At 45.4% G+C, this 18,057-nt stretch overlaps 1 long non-coding RNA gene across 1 annotated transcript; it reads right to left on the bottom strand.

Moving 5' to 3' along the window:
* Positions 1 to 5,032: 5,032 nt before the first annotated feature.
* Positions 5,033 to 17,508, bottom strand: LOC138769974 (uncharacterized). Its single transcript, XR_011359361.1, has 3 exons — positions 17,420 to 17,508; positions 15,035 to 15,089; positions 5,033 to 5,691 (listed from the first exon to the last, which is right to left on the bottom strand). It is a non-coding gene; the product is annotated as an uncharacterized lncRNA (long non-coding RNA).
* Between the last annotated feature and the right edge of the window lie 549 nt (positions 17,509 to 18,057).

The raw sequence follows: 18,057 nt of genomic DNA, 5'->3' as shown, positions 1-18,057 counted from the left end.
TAGTGGCATTTCATCTCTTCACAGATCACCTCTGATCTAATATGACTAGAGATGAGCGAACCTGGAGCAGGCTCGAGTCGATCTGAACCCGAACGTTCGGTCTTTGATTAGCGGTGGCTGCTGAAGTTGGATAAAGCCCTAAGGCTATGTGGAAAACATGGATACAGTCATTGGCTGAATCCATGTTTTCCAGACAACCTTAGAGCTTTATTCGACTCGAACCCGAACCCGGTCTGCTCATCTCTAAATATGACTAAAGCGCCCGGACAACCAGTACCCCAGGAGGCTGAAGCACCCATCTGTAATGGCTCTAATCCAGAGACATTAGTGGAGAACATGCTGATACCTTGTAGATCATCTCACTGCCATCCAGATGAGCTGGCTGCTCCAAATCTAGGACATCTGGACTAAACAAGATAAAAACTTTGTAAAAGGTTTGATGTTGGTAAAATATAGAGATGACTGAACACTGCTGATGTTCAGGTTAGTTCGAACTCGAACCATCGGCATTTGACTCCCGCTGCCTAAGTAATAGGCTGTATCCCTATTTTCCAGGCGGTATTCGGGCTGTCTCCACCTTCCCACGGAACGGGAAGGCAGCGGGAGTCAAATGTCGATGGTTCGAGTTCGAACAAACCTGAAAATTCCCCTGTTCGATCATCTCTACCACAGCCCCATTATATACCCGTTGGAGGCCAAAAGTGTGTCATTTTAACCTCCATTCAGGACTTATGCAACATGGTCTGCTAAATAGAATAGCATGAACCTCAACTCTAACCCTATAAGGACACAGTAAATTTTGGCCTTAAAAAGGTATTCCAGGAAAAATCTACTTTTCCCCTATCAAGTAGGAGAAAAGTAGGAGATCACAGAAGTCTAATCTCTGTATCAGGGGCCTGGCTTCCATTTTATGAAAAGAGGCGCGGATATTGCATGTTACCCGAGGCTCTATGGAGCAGACAAAAGGGCCAAGTACAGCGCTATTCCTGCTTACTTGGCTCTTTCCGTCGGTTCCATAGAAAGGAATAGAGCCCCGGGTCACGTGCCGTACCCACAACTGTATTCATAATACAAAAGCCGGACCCAAAACAGAGATCGGCGGGGGGGTACAGAGATTGGACTTCCGCGATCTCCTACTTTTCCGTTATCCTGTAGATAAGAGAAAAGTAGATTTTTCCTGGAATATCCCTTTCAGGACAGAACCAGTTTTCATTTTTGTGTTTTCGCTTTTTCCTCCTCGCCTTCCAAGAGCCATAGCACTTTCATTTTATCATATACAGGCCTGGTTGAGGCATCGTTTTTTGCACCAAACTCTCTAGTTTTTATTAGTATCAGATATTTATTTAAATATTTTTATTTTTATTATTTTTTTCTGATACATTCTGTGACAAAAAAATTCTTCTTTCCACTTTTCATATAGGCTGTTCACTGTACGGGAATTGTATTGTTATAGCTTAATAGCTCGGACAACTGTGCACGCTATGATATATAAAATGTTTCTTTATTTTTATGTGATTTATATAGAAAATGGTTAAGGGGTCATTTTAACTTTTATTGGTGAAGAGGCTATATCATCACTTTAAAAACTTTTTAATATTTCCCCCCACTTTTTAAGTCCCCCTAGAGGACTGTTACATGCAATTACTACACTGGTTTCATACACTAGTCAAAGCAGTGGCAGGCTCTATGTGAAGATTGCCAAGCTGTTTGTCACAGCGGGCAGGGGCCCCCTAGGACGCAAGGGTCCCCGGGCAGCCGTCTACCATACCCAATGGGTAAGACGGCCTTGCGCGCCCCCCCCCCCCCCTTCCCTTTCTCTCTCTCTCGCAAGAGGAAATCCGGCCCCCGACTGATGCGTCGCTCCCTGGGGGATTCTCAGGGAGCGCACGCATCAGGAACCTCAATGTGCGTCGCTGGGACTTCCTGTACCGGAAGTCCCGGCCCGGGCGCACACTGAGCTTCCAGATGTGTGCGCTCCCTGAGAATCCCCCAGGGAGCGACGCATCAGCCGGGGGCAGAAGAGGAGAAGACAGCAGCGACGGGGGAGCACTTGTTAGGTGAGTTGTGTGTTTGGTTTTTTTATCTGCTGTGCAGGGGGGAGCGATCTATAAGGGGGGAATACGGGGGAGCAATCTATACGGGGGGGGATACAGGGGGGAGCAATCTATACGGGGGGGATACAGGGGGGAGACATCTATAAAGAGGGAATACAGGGGGGGAGCCATCTATACGTGGGGATACAGGGGGAGCCATCTATAAGGGGGGAATACAGGGGGGAGCCATCTATACGGGGGAATACAGGGGGAGCCATCTATAGGGGGGGATACAGGGGGGAGCCATCTATAAGGGGGGAATACGGGGGAGACATCTATAGGGGGGAATACAGGGGGTAGCCATCTATAAGGGAGGAATACAGGGGGGAGCCATCTAAACGGGGGGAATACAGGGGGGGCCATCTATAAGGGGGGGGATACAGGGGGAGCCATCTATAAGGGGGGAATACAGGGGGGAGCCATCTATAGGGGGGATACAGGGGGAGCCATCTATAAGGGGGGAATACGGGGGGGGGAGCCATCTAAAAGGGGGAATACAGGGGGGAGCCATCTATAAGGGGGGGATACAGGGGGAGCCATCTATAAGGGGGGAATACAGGGGGGAGCCATCTATATGGGGGGATACAGGGGGAGCCACCTATAAGGGGGGAATACTGGGGAGGCATCTATAGGGGGGAGCCATCAATAGGGGGGGATACAGGGGGGAGCCATCTATAAGGGGGGTATACAGGGGGGAGCCATCTATAGGGGGGGATACAGGGGGGAGCCATCTATAGGGAGGGACCCAATTCGCACCTCTGCCCAGGGGCCCATAATGCTGTTAAGACAGCCCTGGACTCCAGCAGTCAGAAAAAACACTGAGTCCCACTGTGGGGGTTCCGATCAGACAGTGACAGGAGCGCAGCTCTTGTCACTGACCGTTACATGACACACTCGGCACATTTGAGGGGTTAATGAGAGGAGTGCAACTGCTGTAGCCCAACATTACTGGTGAGGACCTGGCTGCTGATAGCAGCCAGTCCTTATCCACTATGAAGCGAGCTCAGCTCCTGAGCTCGCTCCATTGAGCCCCTAAAGATAATGGTGTAAATGTATGCCATCTGTTGTTAAGGCACAGACTTCCATGGCATACATTTAGGGCTAATCCATATTGCAAAAAAAAATGTATATTGTCAGTATACGCCTTTATACTACAGGACAGATGTCACTAAGTGGCATCCATAATAAGCACATGTAAGGCATGTTGGGGACTCCCCTGACATCTGATGGACCATGCTTAACACAGTGTAAAAGGATCCTTAGCCAGATAAGTAAAAAAAAAAATCCACATAACTACAATGTGAGCTTCATTAGAATTATAATTTTATGCCTTTATATAAATGTCAAGATATAATAGCAGATATTCATAAAGAAACAAGATGTGCTTCCTTTTATTATTATTTTTTTTATTACTTTTATGTAAAGTATACAATTACCACCAGTGGTGAAAACAGAAGAAACACAACTAAAAATAACATAACCAGAGAACTCTTGTGTCCATTTTTCATATGAAATATTTTAAGCTTAACGAGAATTCTCTAATTTTGCAGCTTCCAGCTTCGCTGTGATGAAGGTAAGGCTACGTTCACACAGAGCAAAAGGAGCGGATTACGCAAGGAAATATTTCCGCCTGAAATCAACTGACGCTGAATTCCGAGCAGAATATAAGCAGAATGTAAGCAGAATCCCTGCGTATTCTGCTAGGAAAGTGTTCAGCTCGTAATCAGCTCTTGACAAATTCAGCGCGGAATACTCGAGGAATCCGCGCTGAATCCGCATGCATTCAGCGCTGAAATTCAGCGAGTATTTGGTGAGTAAACTAGACTATACCAGAACATATACTAGAATCCTCCTCCCCCCCCTTTTCCCCATTTCCGCGCTGATTCAGCGAGTAATTTCCGCTTGTATTACGCTTGTATTCCGCGCTGAATCCGCGCTGAATCCGCGCTGAAACAGAAAATCAGAGCCCCATTGATTTGTATAGGCTTCCGCTAGCGGAAGAATGAACATGTTCATTCTTCTGGCGGAAAGCGGATTAGTTCAGTGCGGAAATTCCACTGTGTGAACTGCAGAGCAGAATTTCCATTCAACACAATGGAAATTAGCTCTGCACCTATTTTAACGGCTGAAATTTCAGCGCTGATTCAGCGCAGAAATTCAGCTGCTTTTGCTCAGTGGGAACGAGCCCTAACAGTGGGATTCTATAGGATATGTCCAATGTATGTATGGCCACAAGCATAATGTAATGGAACTTCGGCCATGATACTGGAAACAGCAACAGTTGAAATCCCTTTAACAACTACAATAGATACCTGTATCAGGTACAGATCTTACAGAGTGCAAAGTGAAGTCAAAGGTGAATGTTGTGTGATATTAATAAAGATGTTGGGGTCATGTATGAAGGAAGTTACAGAATGACAGTGGATGTTTGACTAGAGATGCACTCTTGGGAAAGGTTTCATGAAGAAGTTATACTCTGTAAGGGTAGGTTCACACTACAGAATCCACGCGGGTAAGTTCCGCCAGATTCCATTACTCGTACCGGTTCCCGGCGGCACGCCTCTTTGGCCGTGCCATAGACCACATTCTATGGCTGGGCAGATTCTGCGTTCTAAAAACTCTTGTCATGTCATAGAGACATGTGAAAAGTTTTGATCACTCAGGGTCTGAGTGTTCTGACCCCCATCGATCACTAGAACCAAGAGAAGCAACAATTGATGGGGGTCTTAATGCCCAGACCCGACTGATGAAAACTTTTCACATATCTTTGTGACACGACAAAAGTTTTTGTTTAAAAGATCTGCCGCGTCCACTTAAAGAGATTATCTGGCGAAAATCTTTTTCTTATAAATCAACTGGTGTCAGAAAGTAATATAGATTTAAAAATCTTCATTCTTCCCATACTTATTAGCTGTCCCATAGAAAACGTCTGCTCTGGACAGTTCCTGTCTCGGCCACAGATGGCAGCAGAGAGCACTGTGTCAGACTAAAAAGAAAACAACATTTCCTGCAGGATATACAGCAACTGATAAGTATGGGAATTTTAAATAGAAGTATTTAAATCTATATAACTTTCTGAAACCAGTTGATTTGAAAGAGAAAGATTTTCACTGGCGTACCCCTTTAACAACATATTGACATCCCTGGGTCCCACTTCTATAGGGTCAGATACTCCCACTGGGGTGGTCACAAGTGGGTATCCTCTTCTTAAATTTTCAAGGAAGCAGTACTATCTGTGCTTATAGTGCTCGTAGACAAATGGATAAGTTATTATATAGGTAAGAATTGTTATACATGTGATGTGTTATTTTATAGCCCCTCTTGCGTACATGCCACCATTGGTGAGGTAGACGTCCCTGACCTCTGTGTGTAAAGACGCATGTTCCCATAATAAATTGTAGAGGTGATTTCAGGTCGTCAGGTTCACTCCACACCAGGATAGCGCTGGTTCTAGTACATCAGGTACATCTGTAGACCTATGCCTGCTGGTGCTTGTGCTGCTGGTACTTCCGGTAATGGCTCTGGATGGTGAGAGCAGCTTGCTCAGTGGCATCTTGTCCTGACATCTTGTCCCTCCGTGCATTTGCCCTCCTCATACCTGTAGATCAGACACACAGGAGACTTCTATCATGGTCATATACATCTTCCTGATCAACTATATATAGCACATGTCCTCTGTTCAGCTGGAAGGATTACCATAGATCTCATCCGATTACAGTACGGACGTAAGGAACCTTTTGGGAGAGGACAGATATTACGTGACCCATGTTACTAATACAATATAAGTCAGAGCTACTCCTATGGTATTAGTTCATGCAGCGGAAAAAAGGAGTAACAAAAATCACCACAAAGCTACCAAATCAACTAACTGTACTGCCAATCAAAGGTAGATCCAAAGAATAGGAGCTCAATAGGAGCCTTACACATTAAAGGGAACCAATCACGCCAAAAATCCATCTTAAGATAAGTAAACGTTTCCTAAACATCCCCCTGTATCCTCCGTGCCCCCCTCCATCAGTCAGTAATCTTACTTTGAAGAAGTCCCGCGCTGTATGTAAATTTCCGGCAAGTAGTCACGGTGGGCGGAATTAGTCAAGGTGGGCAGAATCAGTCACAGGTCCTGGGCGTCTGTAATGGCTGTAATCACGCCCAGAGGGATTGAGAGGTCTGCCTTTCATTCACATGACCCGGCGGCTTGCGTTTCACATCAGCGGCGCACTGACGTCATCCGCACGCAGCGCCGACGTCTTCCGGAGTCCGCGCATGCGCAGTATGGCGGGAGACGACGCCGACGTACTGTGCATGCGCTGACGTTTCCTTATCTTAAGATGGATTTTCGGCGTGATTGGTTCCCTTTAACTAGAAGAAGGTTGATGGTTGAAGACAGGGCTGTGGAGTTGGAGTCGTGGAGTTGGAGCTAGTTTTGGCTGGAGTCGGAGCTGGAGTTGGAGTCGGAGCTAGCTTTGGCTGGAGTCGGAGTCAGAAAAAAATGTACCGACTCCAGCTTTAAAATAATATTTAAAAAATGTGGAATTGAATTTTGATATGAATTTTACAAGTTTTGCTCATGAATATATATTATAAGCCACATTCTAATAGGACACTGGCCCTATTACATAAGGGTGGCCGGGGAATATATCAGTAATAGGACACTGGCCCTATTAGATAAGGGTGGTCGGGGAATATATCAGTAATAGGACACTGGCCCTATTAGATAAGGGTGGTCGGGGAAAAGTTGTCAGTCACTATTTGGCAGTTTGTTTTTGAGCTGGAAGAGTTCATTGTGTGGGGGAAGATCTGTGCTGTTCTCTTCCTGGATGCTGGATGATTGTATATGAGCAGCAGTGTAATATGAAGATATCCTGTGTTATATAGAGGAGGAGGAGAAGACATAAGTAGTGTAGGTGTAACTTCTGTCCTCAGTGTGGTGTTTTCTTTCTGGGAGAAGATTGTGTGTTTTTCTTCAGTGTTCTATGGCTGCAGTAGGCTGTGTGTGTGCTATGACTGCAGCAGGCTGTGTGTGTGCTATGGCTGCAGCAGGCTGTGTGTTTGTGTGTGTGTGTGTGCTATGGCTGCAGTAGGCTGTGTGTATGTGTGCTATGACTACAGCAGGCTGTGTGTGTGTGCACACTATGGCTGCAGCAAGCTGTGTGTATGTGTGCTATGGCCACGGCAGGCTGTGTGTGTGTGGTGTGCGCTATGGCTGCAGCAAGCTGTGTGTGTGTGTGTGTGTGCTATGGCTGCAGTAGGCTGTGTGTGTGTGTGCTATGGCTGCAGCAGGCTGTGTGTGTGTGCTATGGCTGAAGCAGGCTGTGTGTGTGCTATAGCTGCAGCAGGCTGTGTGGGTGTGTGTGTGTACGCTATGGCTGCAGCAGGCTGTGTGGGTGTGTGTGCTATTGCGTGCCCCCACAGTGACCTTCTATATCACTATGTGTGACCCCTCTCTATATCACTATGTGTGACCCCCTGTATATCACTATGGCTGACCTCTATTTCACAGGTATCTGGCATTGTTAGCAGTGTTTTTTAAGTATGGTGAATATTTAGTTAGAAACATAGAAGACTGTCAGCAGGAAAAGACCACCTGCTCCATCTAGTCTAGTTATGAGTTGTTCAGGACATGGAGGCTGGAGACTGGCTGCATCCACTGCACACACAGGAGAAGCTTCCTTTGTATGTTTCAGAAGTCGCCCCGGGATCATGTAATACATTAGGGAGAAGCTGCTGAGCCAGTGTGATAAATAACTCCCCTGGTATATGACCGGCCATTTATGAAGGAGCAGGAGTCGGAAGTCGGAGTCGGTCCTGATAAAATTCAGGAGTCGGAGTTGGAGTCGGAGTCGGAGCTGCGGCTTACCGACTCCACAGCCCTGGTTGAAGAGTCAGTGAACCATCATCAGATGAAAGAGTGCTTTGTGGATGCAGCTATACACATTTTAGTCCTTATTGGCTGTTAAGGTAGTCATTAGAGATGAGGGAATTTACAGTATAAATAAAGCGCTTCAGTAGCTCAGCAGTCAGCTTATCAGCCTGCTGACTTTGAACTCAATGCTCCAGGTGATTGAATAAGCAGCATCCAGTCCTGGTAAACTGGGAGAAGTTTCCCAGGACAGGATCCAGATTTTCCAGGCACCCGGGGAGCAGCAGCACAGAGCTCAAAGGCAGCAGGCTGATAAGCCGACTGCTGAGCTGCTGAAGCGCTTTATTTATACTGTAAATTCCCTCATCTTTAGTGGAACAGCTGTTGGTCAAACGTTCATCTCTCCTGATTCCACCATACACTGAATAGTCATGTGTTTTCTCTAAAGAAAGGAGGTGTAAGCTGATGCTAGATTCCTCTGATGGCAGCTTAACTCACTGAGAACAATAGGATCAGGCTAAGGACAGAGCTGTAGCAGTCTATGTGAAAGGGGGCTATAAGCACAGCAGTCTGTGTAAGAGGGGGGGTCATAATAAGTAACCTATGTGAAAGAGGGGGCCATGAACAGAGATCTAAGTGAGAGATGGGGAACCCTTAGTAGCAGTTTATGTGAGAGAAGAGGACTAAGAGCAGCAGAATACTTGGGAGAGACAGGCAGTCTATGTTGGGGGGTGAGTAGGAGTCTATGTGAGAGGATGCATGAGAAGCAGTGTATTAGGGATGTTCCCTTGGTCAGATCTGTGGAGTTGTGTAGGTTGGCCAGGGCCCATCATTTTCTGTATCGTCAGACACTATTAAATCTCCATGGTATTTTGGAGTATTGGGCAGTTCTATAGGTACAGCAATAAGACAGCATCAGACACAATAGTGGTGGTAACAGCAGGGTTGCGTTGCTATAGAGGAGGTGAAGCCTGCAGAAGTATAAGTATATTCTGCCGTCTTTAAATCAAAAATGGTGAACCATGGATATACACTTATTGACCATACACATGATATACATATAAAAAACAACAAGATCCACGGGGATCAAAAAATACTGGACACCTCAATCTCCCAAAAATGTATCCTTCATTACCACAAAATATAATAAAAACACCCCAAAAAAATCTATAAAAAACATAACAGAAAGCAGTACAGAACACCAGGATGGTGAGAAGACATTGTATAGGACTCTTGGTGGGTCAGCCGGCATCAAAAAATGAATAAATGGTGGTGGGAAACGGGGGTTAAAAAAGTGTAACTTTTCGTTATTGCAAAAACTTTAATTAAAACAAAATCTGATTTAAAAAAAAAAATGAAGAAATGACTTCTTGCTAGTCGCTCTCAACACTGGCCAATAGCAGTTGGTTCCTGGCATGAATTCAATGATGTCCATATGCCATAATACTGCATGGCCCCATGTCTTTTATTACTAGCGTTTTTCTGAATTTTAAGTTTAAAGGGTTCCTTTATACATATTTGTATTAGTACTGTAGACATGATCCTGGAAAGTGGATTGATACAGACAAGGCTTTAGTATGCAGAAATGCCATACATGTCTGAAGGAAACCCTAATAATAGTAATAGATGGATAGAGTCCTGCGGAAATTGTTATAGGGTAAACAGAGAATTAGAGCAAGGTATAGTAGATTTGCATCTCCATCTGGAAACTTTGAAAAGAGTATCCACGTATGTAATGTGGGGGAAGGTATGGGCAAAACTAAAAGCTTGGTTTAGGATTATACATAGTATGAAACACACCCCTATTTGGGGCAATAAACACTTTAAGGTACTGGATGGTTTTGAAGGTAAACAAGTTTGGAGGAAATTAGGCATAAAAGGGGTCACGGACATATGTGAGAATGGAGTTGTTTAATCTTTTAATGAGTTATGGGAACAATTTAATATGAAAAAGGAGCACTGGCTTCACTACACACAGTTATTTCACCTGATGCACAAAGTAGAGAATAGGGATAAGTTAGTCATCCAAGAGTGGACACTTATGCAAACACTTGATAAGTTGTCGGGGGGGCTAAGGGGGAGATTAGAAAATTTTTATGGCAATAATAGATGACATAGGGATATGTAAAGAGAATAAATTAAAATGGGAGAGAGAACGTGGCCCAATATCCATGGAAGAGTGTATTGGGGAACAGTAAAACAGTCTCTTTGAGTATGAGTCATCTTTTTTATCGCAATATAAAATAATACAGAGACTTCACTACTATCCGGAACTGTTAATTTAAGAAGGTAAAGAGGGTAGAATGCCCAAAATCTGGAGAGAAGTGGTCGGTGAAATTGGTACAATCTCTCTCTCATATGGTCCAAGTTGTATGGTGTTGGGAACTATAATTTCAGTAGCCAAAAAATGAAATTCCTCATATAAAAAGCCCTTGTGTTACCCTTTAAAAAGAGCCCTAAACTGCGTTGATAGCGTGTACGCTCGCTGAGATATCACCAGTTGTTTGGCTCAGAGGAATAAATGAATTTTTCTCCTGGCTGAGACAAAGTGGGCGTGGCCTATCCCTCATCTCCCTGGCTGGCTCTCTCCAGTTACTGAGCAGCACCTTAGCAGATGTATCACACATAGCAGGATCAGATACAGCCCCAATATACAGCATCACAATCAGGGGCTGGCTGGCAAATTTTAGCCTGGGGGGCAAGCCCACAGCACTGGCCCATGAGTAGCGGCTAGCGGCCCATCCTTCAAGGACCACACTGTCCCTTACCTATTATTACCCTCCCCACATCAGTGCAGGGAAGGTAGATGGTAACTTGGACCTGTACGTCCTCCAGCAGCCATGTTCCCACAGTTCGGATAACGTCTTCGGGCCTTCCAGTCATTTGTAAACAGGGAATTCCAATTGCTCCCTGTGTCACTTTCCTGTATGAGGCTATGTTCAAACACTGTATGACACTGGCCATTTCGTGACCCGGCTGGTGTCAGATAGTATCATCCTGGCCGATACTGCAGGATGATCTTCAGCGCCGTTGAATTCAGATACGGGTGCATCCGTGCGCGCCCGCATCAGAATTCTCCGCTGCTCACAATGGAGCATGCGGCCGGAGCCGGACGCTCCATTGTGTGAACTGACAGGGTTTTCTGTGGCTGCTATTCAATGAATGACATGCCAGTTTCTTGCGGCACCACTAGGGATCCCGGCTTCTATACGGGAGAGCGCACGCTCCACCGCTGTCTCCACTCAAAGAAGTGACATGTCACTTCTTTGAGTGGAGAGCGGCGGCAGCGGAAGAGCGCGCGCTCTCCCATAGAGAAGCAGTTTCACACTGAGACAGGCGGGATTCTGCGGTGGAATCCCGCCTGTCTCAGTGTGAGTATTCCGCCTGATTTACCCAGTGTGAACAAGGGCTGACTCTGACTCCACAGCCCTGGTGTAAACATACCCTAAGTATATGGGACGGCTCATCACAGAAACAGAACCGTCCCATAGACTTACATTGACAAGGTGACTTCTGGCCCCTTCACACAGAGCAGTAGAAATTCCCTGGTCACAAATGACCAGAAGGGCTGGAGACGTTATCCGAACTGTCAGAACATCGCTGCTGACAGAAGTACAGGTCCGGGGTGCTATCTACCATCCCTGCACTGATGTGGGGAGGGTAATAATAGGTAAGGGCTGGAGTGCTCCTTTATAGGGAACCAATTAGCACAATTGTGCTGATGTGGTTTTCAGCTGCACAGTATAGATCTACTGTGCAGCTCCCCGAGGCTACCAGTCACTGAGTATAAGGGTATAAACCCACACACCGTATACACAGCGTATTTACTGCTGCGATACGCAGCAAATACGCAGCAGATTAGATCTAAATAACTGAACACAGCATCAAATCTTCACCATCAAACTTTTGCGTATCTGCTGCGTATTTGCTGCATATACAGTGTGTGGGTTTGTACCCTAATGCTGCGTTTACACAGAGAGATTTATCTGACAGATTTTTTAAGCCAAAGACAGGAATGGATTTGGAAAGAGGAGTTATCTCAATCTTTCCTTTATGACCTGTTCCCTGTTCATAGTCTGTTCCTGGCTTTGGCTTCAAAAAGCTGTCAGATAAATCTCTCTGTGTAAACACACCATAAGATGGTGGGAAAGCTGGGTAACCTCCATTATACTGACATACAGGATGCTGCGAAAGCTGGGTGACCTCCATCATACTGACTACAGGCTGCTGGGAAAAATGGGTGACCTCCATTATACTGACTGCTACACAAGATGCTGGGAAAGCTGTGTGACCTCTATCATACTGACTACAGGATGCTGGAAAAGCTGGGTGACCTCCATTATACTGACTACAGGATGCTGAAAAGCTAGGTGACCTCCATTACACTGACATACAGGATGCTGGGAAAGCTGGGTGACCTCCATTATACTGACTACGGGATGCTGGGAAAGCTGTGTGACCTCCATCATACTGACTACAGGATGCTGGGAAAGCTGGGTGACCTCCATTATACTGACTACAGGATGCTGAAAAGCTAGGTGACCTCCATTACACTGACATACAGGATGCTGGGAAAGCTGGGTGACCTCCATTATACTGACTATGGGATGCTGGGAAAGCTGTGTGACCTCCATCATACTGACTACAGGATGCTGGGAAAACTGGGCGACCTCCACTTTACTGACATACAGGATGCTGGGAAAGATGGGCGACCTCCACTTTACTGACATACAGGATGCTGGGAAAGCTGGGTGACCTCTCATACTGACTACAAGATGCTGGGAAACCTGGGTGACCTCCATTATACTGACTACAGGATGCTGGAAAGCTGGGTGACCTCAATTGCACTTACATACATGATGCTTGGAAAGCTGGGTGACCAGAGTATACAGAGAGGGGGCAGGGGATCCCCTCACCCATGTACTGTTCAGGGCCTGGCACCCATACAGACCCCCTGCATATTTGGGCACCAGGCCCTGAACAGTACATGGGAGGGGGTACAGATCCCCTCTGCCCTCACAATACTGCTTACTAGGCCATGGTGCAGGGGAGAGGGAATGCTGTATAATTCATAATAAACATCTTACCCATATACTGTTCAGGCCTAGTGGATGGGCCCCCGCCCGCGAAACTCCGCCCCCGCAACTTTGGCTCCGCCCCCTTTCACCCGCGACCCTTACCTAGGCCATAGTAGATGGGGGTCCTCTCCATCAGTCCCAGGCAGGAGGGGGTGGTCTGTCCTCTCTTCCAGGGCAGTGGGCAGGAAGCTGTGAGCTGTGCTGCCTGCTCCATGAGTGAAGGAAGAACCACACAAGTAAGCACCCTCTCCCGCAGCGACCGTGGCCCCGCCCCCGCTATCATGGCCCCGCCCACTCACCAGCGACCATGGGAGAGAAAAAAAACCTTTGCCGCTTCCCCTGAAGGTGCCGTCCTAGGCAAATACGGCCTGAATGTGCTTTAGCTGTTCCTGTTGCCTGTGATATGTAGAAACGGCCCTGCACAGCAGCCTTACTGACATCCGGCTGCCGCAGCCCTTGGTGAGTTGGGGGGACCGGCCCGGGGGGCATATGCCACCCTGCCCCCCGGCCCAGACTGCCCCTGATCACAATGTAAGATTAGATACAGAGCCCCAGCAGATGGTATCACACACAGTGGGATTAGATACAGTCATCTGCTCTCATAACACTGTAGGATAATGTCAGCCATGGAGGTGGGGGCACCTGCTGCAGACATCTGATAGTGAATGTTATATGTACTATGGAAGGACTACAGCTGTGTTGTGCTGGGACTTGTAGTCCTCCCCTCAGTGACTCACCCACTCTCCCTCATGCAGTACATTGGAGTGATGGTGGCACTGGATACACTTGTGCCTCCATCCAGCTCTTCCCCTGCGCTGCTCCTCACACACAACACCCTCAGCTCTGCTTAGTCACCTCTGTGAGGGGAGGGGGGAGAACGTGCTGCTAGGAGGGGGGAGGAGGTTTTGTTTATGTTTCTCTCTGTGTCAGGGCTGTTATCTGATCCTCCTGTCAGAGTCCGTACACTCAGGACGGATCTATAAGGCTATAAGGGCATAATCAGCCTTATGTATTTAAAAAAATGTTCATTTTAGGTTATTAATGTATATTGCAAAAATTGTTATCATGCCCTAAGCTAACTAAAACTGAAAGGTCAAAATATTTTATAGTTACGCTTTAACTTTGATACGAGACATAGACTCATAATTAGCCCGATGCTTTTTTTTTTTTTTTAGCAAGACTGGCCATTCTTAGAGCGTGGATCCAAGTAAGGGCACCAGCCAAAAAGGAATGGTTAAACATGGTGAGCAAAGTGAAACAATATGAAGAAACTTCTTTTAACAAAACCAAGAATAAAATAAAGATTTTTTTTCATATAGGGCACTAGTGAGCGAAAACAGAGAAGAGCTAAGGGGCAATGGGACATAACAAAACATATTAAATTAGTAGGTACCATTGTATTACTGCATTTACTGCTATCTATAATATAGGAAGGAAGTTTTCTTACTGCTCTCCTGGGAATGGGGATAGGTAGTCGGTGGGGCATGGTTTATTTGTATGGACTAAGATGACAATGTCTGGAAAAAGTCCTGTAATTTTGTTTGTTAAAAAATAAAAAGTATTAAAAAAAAAAAAAAGGATATCTATTCTGCAGATATACTGCATCTGCAGTTCACCCACACATGACATGGCCTAAAAAGTAGGGAACACATCCAAACTGGACTCCATTATATAGTTGGCTCTTGCCACTGATCCCAAAATTAGCCTGGCATTTCGTTTTCCCACCAAGCCTTTTCCATGACCCTTGAGCCAATGACCCAGTTTGTTGTGAGCTTTATGGAGGATCTCTTCCTAGGTAAATACCACACAATATCAGAGGGAATGAGACCATCTATGGCTGGTCCCCCTCCCTCCAAGAGCCCAATAGGCCACATAGGTCTTACAATCAGCTAAGGATTTCATACATTTTCTTTAGAAACTTTAAATGAGCGCAACTGAAAACTTTCTATACAGGCCGAATGACATGAACATAGATACATAAAGTATATATAGGGAATACTGACCATACTTGTCTCTTGCAGGGTATGTTGTACACGTATACTGGCAGCTCCCTCTCCTCTACAATATGCAACAAACACAATAAGGGTTAACAAGCTGTATAAAAATGTTTATAAAAAGGTGGAAATGACAGTAATGCTATATGTATATTACTGTATATACCTGTAATTTGTTATTGAAGTCTGTTAGGTGGTAAGTTATCCCTATAGAGAGTAATGTGGAGGACTGAGAACCTACCTGGACAGTTCTCTCCGCCATCTCCTTCTTTGATCAGTTGCTACTGGCTAAAGTTTATTGAAAAAAGAAGTGAGGATAAAGATGGAGGTCTCAGTGGTGGATATGATGAAAAACTCCTTAAGGGAGAAGTCCCACAAAAATAAAAATAAAAAGCCACATGCAGGCAGGGGGTGCGGAAACATCATAAAGTATACTTACCAGTCCCTGTGCCCCCGTAGAGCTGCCCTCACCGCTTGCGGACAGCCACCAAATGTCATTTGAGGACGGCTGTCCAGCTGCTGTTGCTGCAACGTCATGGCCCTGCTGATGGAGGAGTGCTCGCTCAGCCAGTCAGTGACTGCAGCAGTGTTCCTCCTCAGTCACTCATTGGCTAAACAGGCGATCTATCAGCCAGGTACTTGAGGTTGCAGCAGCAAAAGCTGCAGGAGGCCGGCGGCTGTCAGAAATGGGGGAGGGGGGGGGGGACACAGGGATGGGTAAGTTTTTGAGTTCAGTGCTTACAATGTTCTTTGAAGGCCATGCAAAAAACCCTATTGAAAGGTTATAAGACAGCAGTGTTCTCCAACCTGCAGAGTCTATTCATGGCTTTCAAAGGTCACGTAGAAGAGTCGTAGGAGAAATATAAGAATTAATAGGTGTGAGTCACTGGATGTCACTGCAATCACTCATGTAGTATACAGAGCCTATGTAGATCTGGTATGTTCCACTATATAGTCAGTGGATATGGGAATAGTTTATATCTACTTTTTGTGTGTGAGCAGGAGGGGTAGCACAGAACACTGGCCGGCAGCAGCAGCATTACAGAGCACAGCGGTGAAGACGAATTCAGACACCTATACTACAGCTGCATTTTAGTATATACTGTATATAATCGTGGCTTAGCCCAGACCCCTGGGGATCCACTAATCTAAACTCAGATGTGATGGCAAAAGCGTGGGGACAGAATTATATGCATATACACTATTATCTTACTTTCCTCAACACTATCAACAAAACATGGCATCCAGGCTAAAACCTAATGTAGTCTAAGTGAGTGTTTGAGCAGATTATTGTTTTATAGTTTAAGGGTACAGTCATACGTAAAGGTATATTCTTATCTCAGCTTGTTATCCCCTATGCTTTGGATAGGTCCCAGCAGTCAGACCCTCAGCTATCCCCCCCAAAAAATGGTTATAGTGGTCCTGCAATAATAAGCGGAGATGGGAATACCCCTTTAAGGCACATACAGCAGTTCTATCATTCATACCAGCTAAACATTTCATAGTATAAACTATGAGTCCATATGAATCCTTAGGTAACGCCTTAGTTATTATCACAAAACAAATGAAAGAAATTTTAACATTAGTGTTGAGAGACCATGCTCTATTGAGCATAGTGCTTGATCGAGCTCAGTGCTAGGGTAAAGTATATATACAAAATTTAGAAGGAAAAACATATATTGCAAGACACTCCGGTGGTATGCTGTCAATTGCATTTCATTACTTGAGTCAAGCACTCGAGCCTTAAAATTTTTTACGAGCACTCAAGCATTTTAATTGAGGAGAAGTCCAGCGAAAATTTTTATTTAAGTATTGTATTGCCCCCCAAAAGTTATACAAATCACGAATATACATTTATTACAGGAAATGCATATGAAGTGCTTTTTTCCCTGCACTTACTACTGCATCAAGGCTTCACTTCCTGGATAACATGGTGATGTCACTTCCTGGATAAAATGGTGATGTCACGACCCGACTCCCAGAGCTGTGTGGGCTGTGGCTGCTGGAGAGGATGATGGCAGGGGGACACTGAGGGACATAGGGCACTGGAGGGACACTGAGCATCCCTCTGCCATCATCCTCTCCAGCAGCCACAGCCCGCACAGCTCTGGGAGTCGGGTCGTGACATCACCATTTTATCCAGGAAGTGAAGCCTTGATGCAGAAGTAAGTGCAGGGAAAAAAGCTCTTTATGTGCATTTCCTGTAATAAGTGTATATTGGGGATTTGTATAACGTTTGGGGGGCAATACAATACTGTAATAAAAATTTTCACTGGACTTCTCCTTTAACATTATTAAACGCTCTTATCGCTTAATTGACATACATTGCATTCTATGGACAACATACAATTCCAGATCCAGAACTACACAACATTTCCAGATACATGCTTCTACCTCTTGGTCTCTGCTCGCCCGTCTGTTCTGTGTTACGTACTGCACATGCCATGGAAGGGGCTGGTACATAAGGTACGGGGCTTGTTCTTCTCGAAATAATGAGCTTCCTAACTGTAGAGATAGAACATAGTGGTCAGTGCTGGTTAATGTTACACACAGCCGTGATTCATTCCAATAATTGAATAAACTAACAAAATATTCCTTCATTATTTTCTTTTTCAAATAATTATTTTGACCAAGATATCAGTTGGCTCCTGCCGGGGTTTCTGGCAGCTGTAGTACTCACCTTTTATTTTTTCTGTAATGACCAATCTGCAGGATAAAGGCAACTTGAGGTGATGCTCTCCAAGGTGGCCTGAAGCTCAGTGGGTCCAAGATTGGCTTGTTCAGCTTCTCTTCAGTGACTAGAAGATTCCTCTTTTTCCCCTTAGTAGTGGACAGGATAACATGGGCAGTTCTCAGTACTGTGCTCCATGCATAGTCAGAAGACTAAAGGTGAAGCCAGGCTGCTCCACACACCTCCAAACACTCACAGCTACACTCACATGATTTCCTTTCTCTCAGGACCCAGTTGTAAGAGATTTAAAGGGGTTGTCCAACAAAAAAAAAAAAAAGCGAAAAAAAATTTCTTTCATATC

Source organism: Dendropsophus ebraccatus, chromosome 12 (genome assembly GCF_027789765.1).
Source record: "Dendropsophus ebraccatus isolate aDenEbr1 chromosome 12, aDenEbr1.pat, whole genome shotgun sequence".
Taxonomy (NCBI): Eukaryota; Metazoa; Chordata; class Amphibia; order Anura; family Hylidae; genus Dendropsophus; species Dendropsophus ebraccatus.
This window is presented reverse-complemented; position numbering and strand designations above follow the sequence as displayed.